Source organism: Rhinopithecus roxellana, chromosome 8 (genome assembly GCF_007565055.1).
Source record: "Rhinopithecus roxellana isolate Shanxi Qingling chromosome 8, ASM756505v1, whole genome shotgun sequence".
NCBI classification, from domain to species: Eukaryota; Metazoa; Chordata; class Mammalia; order Primates; family Cercopithecidae; genus Rhinopithecus; species Rhinopithecus roxellana.
In genome coordinates, this window is record NC_044556.1 from 33,982,024 (window position 1) to 33,997,287 (window position 15,264).

General features: G+C 38.3%; 1 protein-coding gene across 1 annotated transcript in view; it reads left to right on the forward strand.

Moving 5' to 3' along the window:
* The first annotated feature begins 730 nt into the window (after positions 1–730).
* Positions 731–15,264, forward strand: part of RAP1A (RAP1A, member of RAS oncogene family) — a 95,200-nt gene continuing 80,666 nt past the window's right edge. Inside the window, exon 1 of the mRNA XM_030934969.1 lies at positions 731–926. The gene's annotated coding sequence lies outside the window, so the exon portion shown is untranslated. The remainder of the gene's footprint in view (positions 927–15,264) is intronic.

The following is a 15,264-nucleotide window of genomic DNA, read 5'->3' on the forward strand; positions in this document are numbered from 1 at the left end:
GCAAGCTGCAAGAGGGTATTTGCCTGTCTATGGCTTTATCCCTCTGCGCTTAGTGACAACAGCGCCTAGAACCTAACAGGTGCTCAATTAGGGCTTGTTGAATGATTGCCTTCCCTCCAAATTCTCTTCCTGAATCTTTGGACCCTTCCTCATTTTTTTTCCGGTCTTACCCACCTCCCATCCCGCCCTATGCAAAGCTAAAACTCCCCATCCCTTCCCGGTAGTTTCAGGCTTTCCCGGCTCCTGTGTGCGCGGCTCCTTTAAGCGGACTCCGGAACACTGCGGGGAAGGCGGGGCCGAAGCCCAGCTGTCGCCAACTTGGAGGGGCGGGGCAGAACCAGGGGGCGGGGCCTGCGTGCTGCGTGCGTGCGCGTTCTGGAGGAGGCGCCGCCGCCGCTCCCGAGGCCGCCGCCGCCGTCGCCGCGCAGAGCCGGAGCAGGAGCCACGGCCGAGAGGAGGGAGGAGGAGGAGGAGGAGGTGGAGGAGGTGGAGGAGGCGCTGGACCGGGGGGGGTGAGTGAGGGGCGGGGAGCCCCAGACGGCCCCAGAGGGAGCGGGGGGCGCGGGTCGGCCGAGCAGAGGGTGAGGCGGCTCATGTCGCCGGTCAGTCGCCTGGCTCCCCCTTCCTCCTCCGCGTTCCATCGGTGTCCGGGGCGGCGGCCCGGGAGCCTGGCCGGCGGGAGGGGCCGGGGATCTGGGAGGCCCGGCCGCAGCCAGGACCAGGGCCAGCCACGCCCGCGGACCGACCCGGTCGACTGTAGGCCTGCGGGAGACCGTCGGGAGGGGCCCCGGCCGGCTGTGGGAGAGAAAGAGGACATTGTGTCCCCCACCCTTCAACTCCCTGAGGTGTCATAGCACAAGCCCATTTACCTCGCCGTCTCCCCAGACACGGTGCCCTCGTCCCTCACTGCCTGAGAGACGTAGAAGGTTGGACATCGCTGCCTTCCTCCTCTTGCATGTCCCCTGTCTAGGGTCAGAGCTTCCTTCAAACCCAGCTCTCCCTTTTGGGCCGGAGGGAGGGGCGGGGCGACACACAGGGAAGGGGGTTGGAGGGTTGGGTGAATTCTCTGTCCTCTGCTGTAGAAGTGCGGGTAGACTGGAGCGTTGCTGTCTCCGGGCTCACTTGTCAGGGTTTAGGGTCTCCATTTCCTTCCTTTATTCCCCCAGTGAATAGGGCTGACATCTACATCCCACTCCACCTTCCAGCCCCTTTCCCGCCTTCTTTACCCCCCTGTCTTCCGTAGCTTACCATGTGTTCGCCTTTTCAGTGTTACTTTTCATGCGTCTCTGCTTCTTCCCTGAATTTTGTTAGGGAAGAGGTCACTGTGTGATTCTTGTTATCCTTCAAACTAGCGTTGGTGAGAGTATCTCTTGCCCCCTTACTCAGGAAGTTAAGGACAGTGTCTTCAGCCGAATTGTGTAATTTACTGCTACGGGGAGAAGATGAGAGGAAGACATTTGTGCCTACAAAATGGGATCTCCTCATAGAGCTGAGAACCAGAGTTTAGGGAACCTTTGACCTCTTGGAAAAAGAACTGCCGTTGAGGAGTAATGCATTCTGTTTTGGGAGGGAAAATAGTTTTGTTACTTCTTTGAGGGGAGGAGGTATAAAAAATGAAATAGAATAATAGAGCAGAAGGTGAATGAGCCACAGCCCTACAGGTGGCCACTCTTCTCCTTAGGTGGCGGATGATGGTTCTGTTTTTATTACAGTAAGAGTAAAGCATCAGCTCTTAGATTTAACTTGGGGCTCCTACCGTCAAAAGCATGAAGGGCCGTGTCAGAAGAGATGCTGCTGGAAACAGGATTTGGAAACTTTCTTTGGGTTTCCTGTCAGAATGTGTGGGGGTGGACATGCCTATGTGTAGTTTTTCTTTCCTTGTAATGTAATTTATTTCTGTGATACTTTGACATAATAAGCATTAAATTAGGCCCCAGACTTTCTGTCTTTATTATGCTTTCCTGTAACATTTTTGTTTTGAAATTATATGGTTCGATATTCTTTTGTAGCATGATATTTCAGTGAATCCTGTCTAGTTTCCTTGGTGTTTTAAATTATGGTCTGCTTCAGATAAGATTAGCTGTTAGGTATTGAGGATCATATGTTCAGTATTTGTTGAATGAATTGAATGATTACAAAGATGAGTCCAGGTGTTAAATCTGTCCTTTAGAGAGGTACCCTGTATTAAGATATTGCAGTCCATTTCCAGTTTGTAAAATAGTAATTCTTAACCTTTTCTAGGCCACTGACACCTTTGAGAATATGATGAAATATATAAACTCCCTCCCCAGAATAAAGTTAGTAGGCATTTATTCACAAAATTTTGCGTTAATTTTAGGGACCCTCTGAGGCCAACCATGAACATCTGTCTTAGAAGTGAACTGGATGGAATCCCTCAGTGTTACCCAGTTAGATATTAACTCAAAAGCCTTTGTTCACTCTTTGTATGGCCTCAGGAAGGACAGTATCTACACTTAATATACCCCAGACGACAAGTATATTCATATACGTTGATCCTGTAGTCCTTCTGGAAATGAATCTCAAGGAAATATTCCAAAAGAAAGAAAATGTTGTATATGCACATGTTCGTTTAGTTATTTTAATAGATGGGAAGAAAAGGAAACTACTGGCCCAACAGCAGAAACATACACACTTTTGCAATCACTGAAAAAGGTTAGAAATGAAGATTATTAATCTCCTAATTGATCTTCCAGCTTCCACTCTTGCCCCTCCACCCCAAGTTGATTTCCACACAGCAGCTACAATGATGCTCACAAACTTCAGAACAAGTCTTTCTTCTATTCAAAACCCTCCAGTGTTTTCCCATCTCATTCGCGGTAAAATCCAAAGTTCTTACCATGGCTTACAAGCCTTACAGTGGCCCAGCTACTTCTCGAATCTCAAGCCCCTTTACTTTTCCTCTTGCTTACTGTACTCCAGCCACACTGGCCTCGTAGTTCCCAAAAAGGTAAAATACACTCAGGTGTCTACACTTGATGTCCTCTCTGCCTGTAATATATCCCTCACTTCCTTCAGGTCTCTGCACCAGTCTCAGTCTTCCCTTACTACCCTTCCCTGCCACTGTTTTTATCTCCTTACCCTACGTTATACTCTGAAGACTAGGTTATACTAATTTTGACAGCCACAGTTGTTGACAAACGTTCCATGGTAATGTCACTTGTATACTTGCATTGGACATTATTGTTTAACATTTGAGAAACAATGTCAGTCATAAAAGGAGATCTTTCAGATTGTTAAGTTGAATATTTCAACAGCTCACATTTAAAGTTCGGATGTTAGCTTACCTCTCTTCAACATTTAACTACAGGGTGCTAATTGTTGGATACAGAGATGAATTAGACAGGGTCTCTGCCCTCGGGGTTTCACAGTCTGTCATGATTTGTATTGTAATAGTTAAGTTACTTCAGATCTTGCCAGTGTTTAGTGTTACCTATGAACTTTAGTGTATGGTTGATGATATTTTATATAAAATAGGGATTAGACATCCAAGTTTTCAAGTCGGTAGTTGTTTTTTTCCTTACAAAGGGATATTTTTAAAAATGAAAAAAAGAGTCTTGCTCTGTCACCCAGCCTGATGTGCAGTGGTGCAGTCTTGGCTCACTGCAACCTCTGCCTCCTGGGTTCAAGCGATTCTCCTGTCTCAGCCTCCCGAGTAACTGGGATAACAGGTACCCACCACCACGCCCAGCTGATTTTTTCTTTTTTTTTTATTGTTAGTAGAGACGAGGTTTCACCATGTTGGCCAGGCTGATCTCAAACTCCTGACCTCCAGTGATCGGCCACCTTGGCCTCCAAAAGTGTTGGGATTACAGGTGTGAGCCACTGTGGCCGGCAACAAAGGGATTTTTAATGGTATCTGTAATTTGTTTAATTTCTGTTTTGTGTGCTGTTTTTAGAATTTTATAGCTGTGACAGCCCCATGTTTTGTTCTTTGCAGTAAATTGTGTAGGTACTTAGTTGAAGACTCACAGTTGAATTTTTTTGTTGTAATTCTTTATAGTTGTTCAAAAAAGAGACTTTTTTTTTTTTTTTTTTGAGACAGAGTCTTGATCTGTCACCCAGGCTGGAGTATAGTGATGTGATCTCAGCTCACTACAACCTCCGTCTCCCAGGTTCAAGGGATTCTCCTGCTTTAGCCTCCTGAGTAGCTGGAATTACAGGTGCTTGCCACCACACTCGGCTAATTTGTGTATTTTTTTAAGTAGAAACAGGGTTTCACCATGTTGGTCAGGCTGGTCTTGAACTCCTGACCTCATGATCCGCCCGCCTCGGCCTCCCAAAGTGCTGGCCTCGTGTGGCTGAGACTATTGTTTTTGTTAAATAGGTCAACATTGAAATTTTATTTAGTTTATAGGGGATGATGATACCAGTCAGTTTTGATAGAAAACTATACCATTGTGAGGGCTTTGCCCAGTATTTCAGGTTCTGGAACCTAGATGGCTTAATTTGTCATAGGTGGGGAGCTTTGACATCTATACAAGGGAGTGCGTTGAATCACTTGAGTTACTTGAAAGCACCTTGCTCTGTTTCTGACATGTGATAGGGACACCGTAAATGTTCATTGAACCTCAGATAACTTCTGATCTCGTGGTTCTAAAATTCTCTTTAGTTGATCAATGAAAATAATGTAAAGCATTTATATTTTAATATTGGGATACATTTGAAATTGTAAATGTAAGTTTACTTGTTTGTAATGTCCCTTTCCAAATTAATTGGTTGTAACAATTAATTGATTACACCTAATCATTTGTAAGAAGAGTTACGGCCTATTTCCAAGAATTTTTTGCTTATTCTGATGTCATGTAAGTGCTGCATTACTTAATGCCAGATGCATATCTTGTGAAAAAGGTTAGCATTAAACAAAAGTATTTAAGCTTTAGTATGTTACTGAGACAGATGAAGTGTCCATTTTTTCTTTTATTGTGTGCGTGAAGTGTGGGGATTACAAGCAGTCGTTTTTATGTGCTTTTCAGTTTTTCATATACAAAGATGATGTTAATATTAGCTCATTTACATTTTGAAACTTTTGTAACAGTGATATAGATTTGCACTGCATAATTCACGTTCTCTCAGTCCCCTACACACAGTTGTGAGGTAACTGGTTAAGAGGGCACTTTGTTTCAAAGTTAGATGATCCAGATGAGTATTGAATCTATAAGCTTAGCTTTGTTCATTATCCTGAGGTTCTGATCAACAAAACAGTTCAACAGAGAACCATGCTGTGCTCTCATTTCCGCTTGAAAATAAACCTTTTAGAGGTAGAAGGTACAAACATGCATATACACATGCACCAATAAAAAAAGGAAATTGTGTATGGTTATTAAGGTAGAGTTGAAACAGGAAGTAACGTGCTTTTATAAGTGATTTAAAATAATTCTTTTAATAAAATTTTCAGAAGTACATGATATCCACATGGAAAATTAAATGTTTTATGGAATAAACTCCAATCAGTAGACCAGTTAATGGCTTTTTATTTTTTATTTTTTATTTTTATTTTTTGAGACGGAGTCTCACTCTGTCGCCCAGGCTGGAGTGCAGTGGCCGGATCTCAGCTCACTGCAAGCTCCGCCTCCCGGGTTTACGCCATTCTCCTGCCTCAGCCTCCTGAGTAGCTGGGACTACAGGCGGCCGCCACCTCGCCGGTATTTTTTAGTAGAGATGGGGTTTCACCGTGTTAGCCAGGATGGTCTCGATCTCCTGACCTTGTGATCCGCCCGTCTCGGCCTCCCTAAGTGCTGGGATTACAGGCTTGAGCCACTGCGCCCGGCCAATGGCTTTTTAAAAAGCACTAATGACTTATTTACTTAGGCTATATAAATTTAGGTTAGATAAATCTGAAAAAATTTATTTATAAATCACTCAAATTTTCCCAGTGTTTCTTACCTCTAACCTATTTAGTTTATACTGGTAGAGTGGTTCAAAGTGTTAAAGTTAACCAAATTTAAAATTAAATATGTATTCATATGGTTTAGTGTCTGAATGTATTTAAATTAGGGCATATTTCCTAAGAATAGCAGTATATTAAACTAAAAAAAAACTAATAAAAGATACTATTGGGTTAATTAAAACTTGAAGTGCCTTACCTTGAACTCCTGGGTGTATACACCTATAACATGTTACTACTCATTCATGGTTTTTTGCAGTGCAGTGCTGTACCCACTTATTCTGGATGTAAAAGATAATTTTGTTCATGATGGGACTGTGGTTTAGCTGTCTTTTGTTTTTTAACTGTTTTCTTTTTTGTTTGTTTGGTTTCTTGTCTTTAGAAAAGACAAAACTATAAAAAGAGGCACAAAGAACTGAATACAACTATTTGGATATATCCCAAATGCAGTTTATATGACTGTAAGTTAGTAGTGGAAATCTTTTATTGCTGACTATACATTTCAGATATGTCAGATGTGTAATCCAGAGAGTAAATTCACTCACTGTATTTTCAGTGATATTTTAAAATTTCTTTATCAGTATAACCATTCTGTTCTAGACACGTTGGCTGTATTATAAAACATTAAGCAAACAGGCACTAAGTTAAATATTGTAGCAGTTGAAATTTTAACAATAATCTTTCAGTTTTACACAGTTAACAATCTAGCTCAAATCTATTGATACCCTTGGAACTACCCTGTAAATTCCATCCTGTGCTTTTGAAAAGGTTGCATAATTTCTTTTCTTTTTTCTCTCTTCTTTTCTCTTCCTCTTCCTTTTTCTTTTTCTTTTTCTATTTCCCTTTTCTTCCTTTTTCTTTCACAGAGTCTTGCTATATCACCCACGCTGGTCTCCACCTCCTGGGCTCAAGCTCTCCTCCCACTTCAGCCTCCTGAGTAGCTGGGACTACAGGCGTGTGCCACCAGAGTTAATTCATAATTTCATTAATAGATTTCAGATTTAGTCATTGAACAGATGTTTGAGTAACCCCAAATTAGGCTCTTTGATGAATACTGAGATGTGAAGGTGTAGTTTCTGCTTTAAGGAATTTATAGTCTATCAGTTTATTTTGTTTGCCACAGCCTGTCATGTGTTTTATAAATCACTGTTGTATTTTCATGATAGAGTGAAAATAGAATGATACTCATTTTTTTAAGTAAAATAAATTGTGAGCATTTCAAATTCTCTTAGTTGGTGAACAGCTATTTCGGTGGTCTTGTTTTCTAATAGCTTATTAGTATTGGACCAAATCAGTTTCCCAGTTGTTCAAAATAGAGTTAAATAAGAATTTTTTCCTTTACTGCCTGTTTTACTTCAGTCCAACACTTATTTTTAGTAAATAGCTTTTCTGCATAGGTATACATACATACACACACATACACATATGCCTGTATATACAGACATTGTAGGGAAGTTGTTTCCTGGTTCAGCTAGTAATTTCAATTCTCTGTTTAATGTCAGAAGTTGTTTTGTAGAATGGCATGTTAATATTTTTTTCTACGCTGATTAGAATCATCCTTTGCCACTAAAGTCAACTATCTGCTAGGACAGAAATGTGCAAATAGACAACATGCATAAATGTGCATTTTTAGTGACTGTTGTTAGCTTGACAGTTTTATTTTCAAGATCTTCTTCTCTCCCAACCTAATTATGATGTGCTTATAAGGCAACAATAATATATTTAGTTAGTTTGCAAAATGAGAATAATTGTTCTGGTTTTTCCATTTTTGCATGTTTTGAGTTTGGATTAATTGGATATGTATTATTCTCAGTAGACGTATATAATAAAATAGTCCATTTAATTGTGATTCTTTCTTTTGGAACATTGGCTGACTTTTAGATAGTGGACCTTGTGCAGTTTCATAAATACAGGTACTACTGAGTTTTGGATGACATTCTTTACACAACCTAAAAGTAAAGGTGAGCATAATAGAAGCTGGAAACAAGCTTCTGGGCATAATAGAAGCTGGAAACAAGTCTGACATTTTCTTTGCACTAAGAAATGTACTTCGTATTCCAAGTAATATGCCCTTGTTAGGTTCAGGATGTTTTTCAGTGGTTATAACTGCTTAAACATTATTTTTTTCTGTTTAAAGTAATTCATGTTATGCTGTAGCAAATTTTGAAAAGAATGTTAAGTGTAAAGAATAAATTGAAAACATCCATGATCCTATCATTCAGAAAAAATTACTGCTAATCTTTTAATATACATTTTTCCAGTTCGTTCCTTGCATGTACAGATTTTTTATTTATTTATTTATTTTTTTACGAAACTTAGAATTATAACTTTATATATACTATTTTGATCCTACTTTTTTTTTTCCTGAATGGGATGTTGGTCTCCTAGTTTGAGACTTTACGGTTGATTCTTTATAATATTACTATTTTAAATAATACTGGAACAGACATTTTTTGTACATGTATCTTTGATTGCATCTCTGTTTTTTTTTTCTTCTTGTAGGATAGATTCCCAGAAGTGGGGTAACTGGATCAGAGGGTGATTACCCTGTGTATAAGAGTATGTGTCTCACTGCACCTTCAATGGCATTGAGTAGGTCAGTTTTTACAATCTTTGCCAATGTGATAGATATCTGTTACATTCTTGGGGGGTAATGGCAAAAATCCTCATATTAATAATGTGTAAAACCATCATAGCGTATGAAAGAAATTTGCAGTTATCTTCCAAAAAACTTATTGAAATGAGTTTCTTTAAAAATATTTTAGGTAAAAGTAATCTGTGACAAAAAAAAATTACCATAAAGTTGCAATTTGAGCATTTTTTTGGAGAGCTAAAATTTTAATATTCTTTTATTAAAATGACAAACATGAGAAAGCTTGTTTTATAGTATGTAATAAGTAGAAATATTATGTAAAACTAAATTATTTCAGATAGATGAAGGGGTTAGTCACATGGTTCTGACTTGAAAAACAAAAAATCTGTTAGTGTTTAGAGCAGTAGCTCTGGAGTTAGGCAGCCTGGGTTCGTGTCCTTGCTTTGCCACTCACTAAGTATATGATTTGAGGCAACCTGCTAAATATGTGTATGATTTTATTTTTCTAAACCTTGGCTTCCTTATTTTTATAAAAGGAGAATAATAATATCTACCCCATAGGATTGTTGAGAGGATTAGAAATAATGCGTAAGACCCCTTGGCACATTTAATAAAAACTAGCTATTTTCATTAAATTTGTTTTTTCTGACAGTCTCCTCAAGGGCAAGAAATATCTCATTTTTGTGTTCTTGTTTACATGAATAAATACAGAAATGCAAATGGGCTGTGGTGAGCAGTGGCAGCAGGAGGGGAATGGTGGACATTCTTTGTGGTAGGAATGGCATGTGCCAAGATAGAAGGAAAGTTCAGGAGAAGTTGGAGGACAGGTGATTAATTTGACAGAAGCCTAGCTTTTGTATAGTTAGAAAATATGGAGATAAGGGAGAAATATGGAGATTGGAGCTAGACTTGTAAGTCATTGAATGCTAGGTTGGTAAGCGTAGACTTTTTCAGGAGTGCAAGCTTTGGTATGCGGAAAATGACTTGATAAAAGCATTCATCAAAAAGCAGATGAATTTGCTTGTAGAGTACAGAATGAATTGAGGAAGGAAGAGGTTGAAGACAGGGAATCTGGATTAATAGTAACACAGGTAAGGTAAGATCTGAGGGTTTAAAGGAAAACAGGGAGGGTTTGGGGGAAGTGCTTAGGCCTCATGGTTGTGAAGATCTGTGCAATCAATTTGGAGATTAAATTCAAAAGAAACAGTCTAGGCTTATATGCAGTTAGGCAGCCTTTGAGAGAAGATGGGACTCAGTATACTTCGGTTGTTACTATTGTTTTTTAAAAAATTGAAGGATAAAACATTCCGAGATTCCTATCATTTCATCAGTGAAAAGCATATATTTATGCGTTTAAAAATATATATGCACAATCTCCTGCAGTAATTTTATTTAGATAGCATTTTGAGTTCCTGATTAACAGGATATCCTCGCTTTTAGACTTTGTATTTCTGGAGGTATTACCTTAAAACTCTTCACTGTAAGGTGAAATTCTTCTGCATGTGGTTTTTGTAGCGTTTGTGATTGCTGCAGGACTTTAAAAATACCAGTCGTGTGAGCAGAGGTGATGAGAAGTGAAATATAGACTTCTTGTTTGTTAAGTAGCTTCTGAGTAAAATATAGAAGCAAAAAAATGGGAAATTGGGTGTATGATCTTTAGAAAAACATTACTTTTAGTATTCCTGTTTTCTCCTTCACCCCTGAATTTTCCTAATTAAAAAAAGAGAGTTTGCAGATGCCATTTTTAGTCATTCTAGTACCTGACTAGAGCTCTACTCATATTTTCCACTTGACTGAATAATATAAAGCAAGTTAGCTGGAGGTTGATATTAATAGTATTTCTTTTTGACTACTAAGTAAACTCACATGAACTGTGAATTGTTTGCTCGCTATCTTCAATGGGGAAAAGAAGCAACCACCAATTTAAAAAAATACAGGCTTGTGTTTGCATTTTTTAAAACAGTGAGTTGTCATACCTTTTTTAATGTTTCTTTTAGTTTCTAAATATTGCCTAAATTCAAAAATAAAGTCCTTATTATTTTTACTCAAATCTCTTCCCTTTAAAAGTATTTGAAAATTATTTTTAAATGAATAAGCAAATGTAACTCATAGTGCTCATCATAGTGTTGGGGATTGTGTGCGTGTGACTTTTTTTTTTTTTTGCTATGCGAATCTGCAAAAGCCCAGATCTGGTCAACTGAATGAAATTTCATTTACTAAAGGGGCTTCAGATATTCAAAACGATGATTTAACGTCTACAGACTATGAGTCTCTTCTGAATAGGTTTGAGGATACTTCTGCCTGTTTGTCCAGCAGAAATCTGAACTATAGTCATTCTCTCCCCATCACTCCTACTCCTTAAACTATGGCTGAGAGAATAGCATAGTCCTTAGTTTGGGCCATTCTGGCATTGTCACTATGATGGACTGTTGTCTTACATTTTTAGAAATGTGCTTGCATCTTGACAGAAAAAATAAATTGCTAAATTAAGTAGCTAGCAGTTTATGGTATACTGTTATAGTTCATTTAATTTTTATATAAGGTGACATACGAAGTGTCTGAAATGTGAATGGAGTATTACAGTCTTCTATCCCAAAGGATTAAAATAAAAGAAAATGAAGCCTACTGGTTGAATAAAATATTATGTATATTTTTCTGTATCAGAAGATTTTTTTCATACTCCTTTTGAATCAGCAATTTTGAATGCTAACTATAAATTCTTGACTAAGAAATCAGTTATTCCCTACTGTAATAATAAACAGTTTGGTTACTCGTCCAACATGTATTTATTGAGTGATTATTGAGTGCTTGATACTATTCTAGGAACCAGAGATTTAGCAGTGAATAAGATGTGCTTTCATGGCAATTGTTATACCACTGAAGGGTTGACGATCGTAGAGAAACACAGTAGAAAAACAAGTAAATAAGATAATTTCAGAGGTCCTAAATGCCATGAAGAAACTGTAGCAAGATGAAATGATAGAGAATGATGAAAGGATTTTAAATTGAGTGTTGTGGAAAAGCTCACTGAGATGGTGAAATTTAATTTAATGTGGCACCGAATTACAAAATGCCAGACACGTAGCGGTATATAAGAAGAATGAACCAGGCAGAGGGCCCAGTTGGTGCAAAGGCCCTAAAGTGGGAAGCAGGTCATCGTGTTTGAGGAAGAACAAGAAGACCCTTGTCATCACAAGACTAGGAAAAGCCTGGTAGATGAGGTTTATATTGAACAACTCACCGGATATTATTTCTCTTTATGGGTAAATATATGCAACTTGTGAATTTGAAGATGGTGTTACTAATAATACTCATTTAAATCTGTAGGGTAACCAGTAGTTTTTCTAGACATACAGAATCACTGATTTATGGTCCATAAATTATGTTTTTCCCAGGGATCTGCAGAGATAAGAAGGAATTATGATTAGTATTACAAAAGGCCAAATGAAAATTGTGCATTTACTCTAAATAGATTTATACAGGTAAAATATTATGTATCTTTTCTTTGACCAATGATTATATTGACTCAAATCATTATCATACATTGTAGCGATTTGCAGATTGTTAAGGAAATAAAATATTGTACTTATCCCTTCAAGATCCTAGCATTGGGTTTTGTTAGTTTTTAAGTCTTTGGCAAGTTGAGAATTTTTACTTGTGTGATTTTGATTAACTTTTACTTATGTGATTAATAAGATGTCAATGCAGTTGGTAGACAAAAATCTTTAAAGACACGAAATCCATGAAAGAGAATAGAGTTTTTTTGTAGAAAGGTTGGGAGCCATTGATTAATGTCCTATCTGTAATGAACCTACAGGGAGAAGGGAATCATGTTTTTGAGTGTAGACCCCTTATATCCTATTTAATTTGCACAGTAAATCTATAAAGTAGATATTGTTATTGTTCAGTTTTTTACAGCCGATGAAACTCAAAGTAATTATATAATTTGTGAAAATTTACACAGCTCCAATTATAGAGGATCATGTGGATGGTAAACTTCCAGAAGAAGGAACTTTTGCAATACAAAGCAGAAAATAGGTGATCAATACATACTTGTATCTTGCTTAAATGTAAACATGAATGAATGAGTAAATGACAGGAGACTGCCTCTATCCCTATACTGTTTTCAGTGAGTCAGACCATTTTTCTCCTAAATGAGTCTAGAAAATTTCTTCAAAAATAAAGTGACTTCACCTGTCTTTTTTTTCATAAATCATATGGTAAAAATCCTGAGGAGAGAAATAAAGACCAAACACTTATAAAGTATAATTTTCTCTTAGGCTTTGTTAACTGAGTAATTTGTAGAATTTTCAGCTTTTAAAAAAAAGTCTGGTTTGCACCATAGTGTTCATTATCAATAACCTCTTTTGATTCTGTTTGTATCTTAATTTTTTTTTTTTGGTAACCATTTAAGAATTTAGTATTCTGAAATGAAGTGATGGAATTACAGTAGTCCAGATGTTTATGTAGCCAGCATTAGTTGTCTACCTAATATCTATCGGTCTGTGGGGAGTGGGGCAGGGTTGCTGGCATGTGTTTGTTTCTGTCTTCTATTAGAATATCAAAGTGTGTTATTTGTTGCTTAGAAATATGAACTGATAATTCTTGGTCATTTAATGGTTAGTAGGATAAATGAGGGCTTTTTTTTTTTTTTAAACTAACTAACTAATGTCTATACCCAGGCAGAATAGGAGTATGAAATCTCTCAACCCTGTGTTTATAAAGTTTCTAATCCTTCAGATTAATTAATATCTTAATAAGTTTTAAGTTTAGTATTCTTTTAAATGAATATTTAAAATTAGGAATGGATACCTAAAGGATGAAAGTAAATGTAGGTAATTGAGAAATTGAAAGAAATCTGAGTAAGTTTGAGAAAGGAACATAATTATGATACAGAATTTACCATAGGGGAGTAACACACAGAAGTTGACGTGCTAGACTGGAAAAGGAATTTATTTTCCCAAAAAAGAGAAATGAAATTGATGGAATGAGAGCTAGGAGGAGGTAAATTATGGTTGAAGGAATAGAATACTTTGGATTAGATATTGGAGCCTACGGCCGGGCACGGTGGCTCATGCCTGTAATCCCAGCACTTTGGGAGGCCGAGGAGGGTGGATCACCTGAGGTTGGGAGTTTGAGATCACCCTGACCAACATGGAGAAACCCCATCTCCACTAAAAAAAAATACGAAAAAACTAGCTGGGCGTGGTGGCGCTTGCCTATAATCCCAGCTACTTGGGAGGGTGAGGCAGGATAATCCCTTGAACCTGGGAGGCAGAGGTTGTGGTGAGCCAAGATGGCACCATTGCACTCCAGCCTGGGCAACAAGAGCGAAAGTTCATCTCAAAAAAAAAAAAAAAAAAAAAAAGATACTGCAGCCTACATGGACCTTCAGAGAGTATATGATTACTCTGTCACCATTTGTGGCAGTGTAATTACTACTTCGTGAGGTATGGTGTCTTGTTGGTTTGAGTTGGAAGGACGATAAACCTAGATCAAATGAAGAGGGTTGTTGTGAAGAAGGAACATATTTTAAAATTTGTTTCTCGTTGTCTGAGACTTGTTACGACAGGTCTATGAAAGATAACTTTATATGATATTTTGCTTCTTGGTATCCGCAACGTGTTGGTTTTTAATTTTCCCTGGTGGATTTCTGTATGACAGATTTTAGACTGCCCTACTATTGCATCTTGCTGTTCTCCATTCTAATCATACAATTGATTTAGTAATGACATACATCACCCCCAGCATGAAGTTTTTATGCTTCAGAAAATTGTTTGGCATACAAAGTGCAAGTATCAATTTGCTCTGTAGATGTGTATCTGTAAAAACTGGTGTGATTAATAAGGATATCAGATTAACTTAAGAAAAACCATTTGGGAGGGAGAATATTATAATCAGGCAAACCTTTATTTGCATGTTTAGATTTTCATATATTAGGTTATTTTGGTAGTGTTTCTTTTACATTCAAATGGTAAGAAGCCTGGGAGTTTAGTATCTCAAAATTGGTCTAATAGCATGTAATCTTTTAAAAAAGTTTCTGTGTCGGCCGGGCGCGGTGGCTCAAGCTTGTAATCCCAGCACTTTGGGAGGCCGAGGTGGGCGGATCATGAGGTCAGGAGATCGAGACCATCCTGGCTAACACGGTGAAACCCCGTCTCTACTAAAAAATACGAAAAGCTAGCCGGGCGAGGTGGCGGGCGCCTGTAGTCCCAGCTACTCGGGAGGCTGAGGCAGGAGAATGACGTAAACCCGGGAGGTGGAGCTTGCAGTGAGCTAAGATCTAGCCACTGCACTCCAGCCTGGGCGACAGAGCGAGACTCCATCTCAAAAAAAAAAGAAGTTTCTGTGTCTTTTTGAATACTTAGTTTCACACCTAGGACAAACCTCAGTTGTAAAACATCCCTTTGAATTTTAAATTACTGTTTAATAACTTCTGACTAGTATTTCACTAAGTGTTACAACTTTTACATTAGAATATGATAGCGTTATAATTCAAGAACCAACCAAAATCTGCAGTAGAAACCATGGGTTGGAGGGTTTTAGTTGATATACTCATCCTGTTATTCCCATTATGCTTCAGACTTGGACTGCTGTCACAACAGAGCATGCTTGAGATTGTGTCACCACTCAGTGCCATCTGCTTACATGTGTACATAAGTTATAGTAGGCCTTAGATACTGGACATAAAGAATCATTGTTTTGTGGTTTTCTTAACTGACTCTGCTTAAGTTCTAGTGTTCTAGGTTGAGCCTGTGGTCAGTTT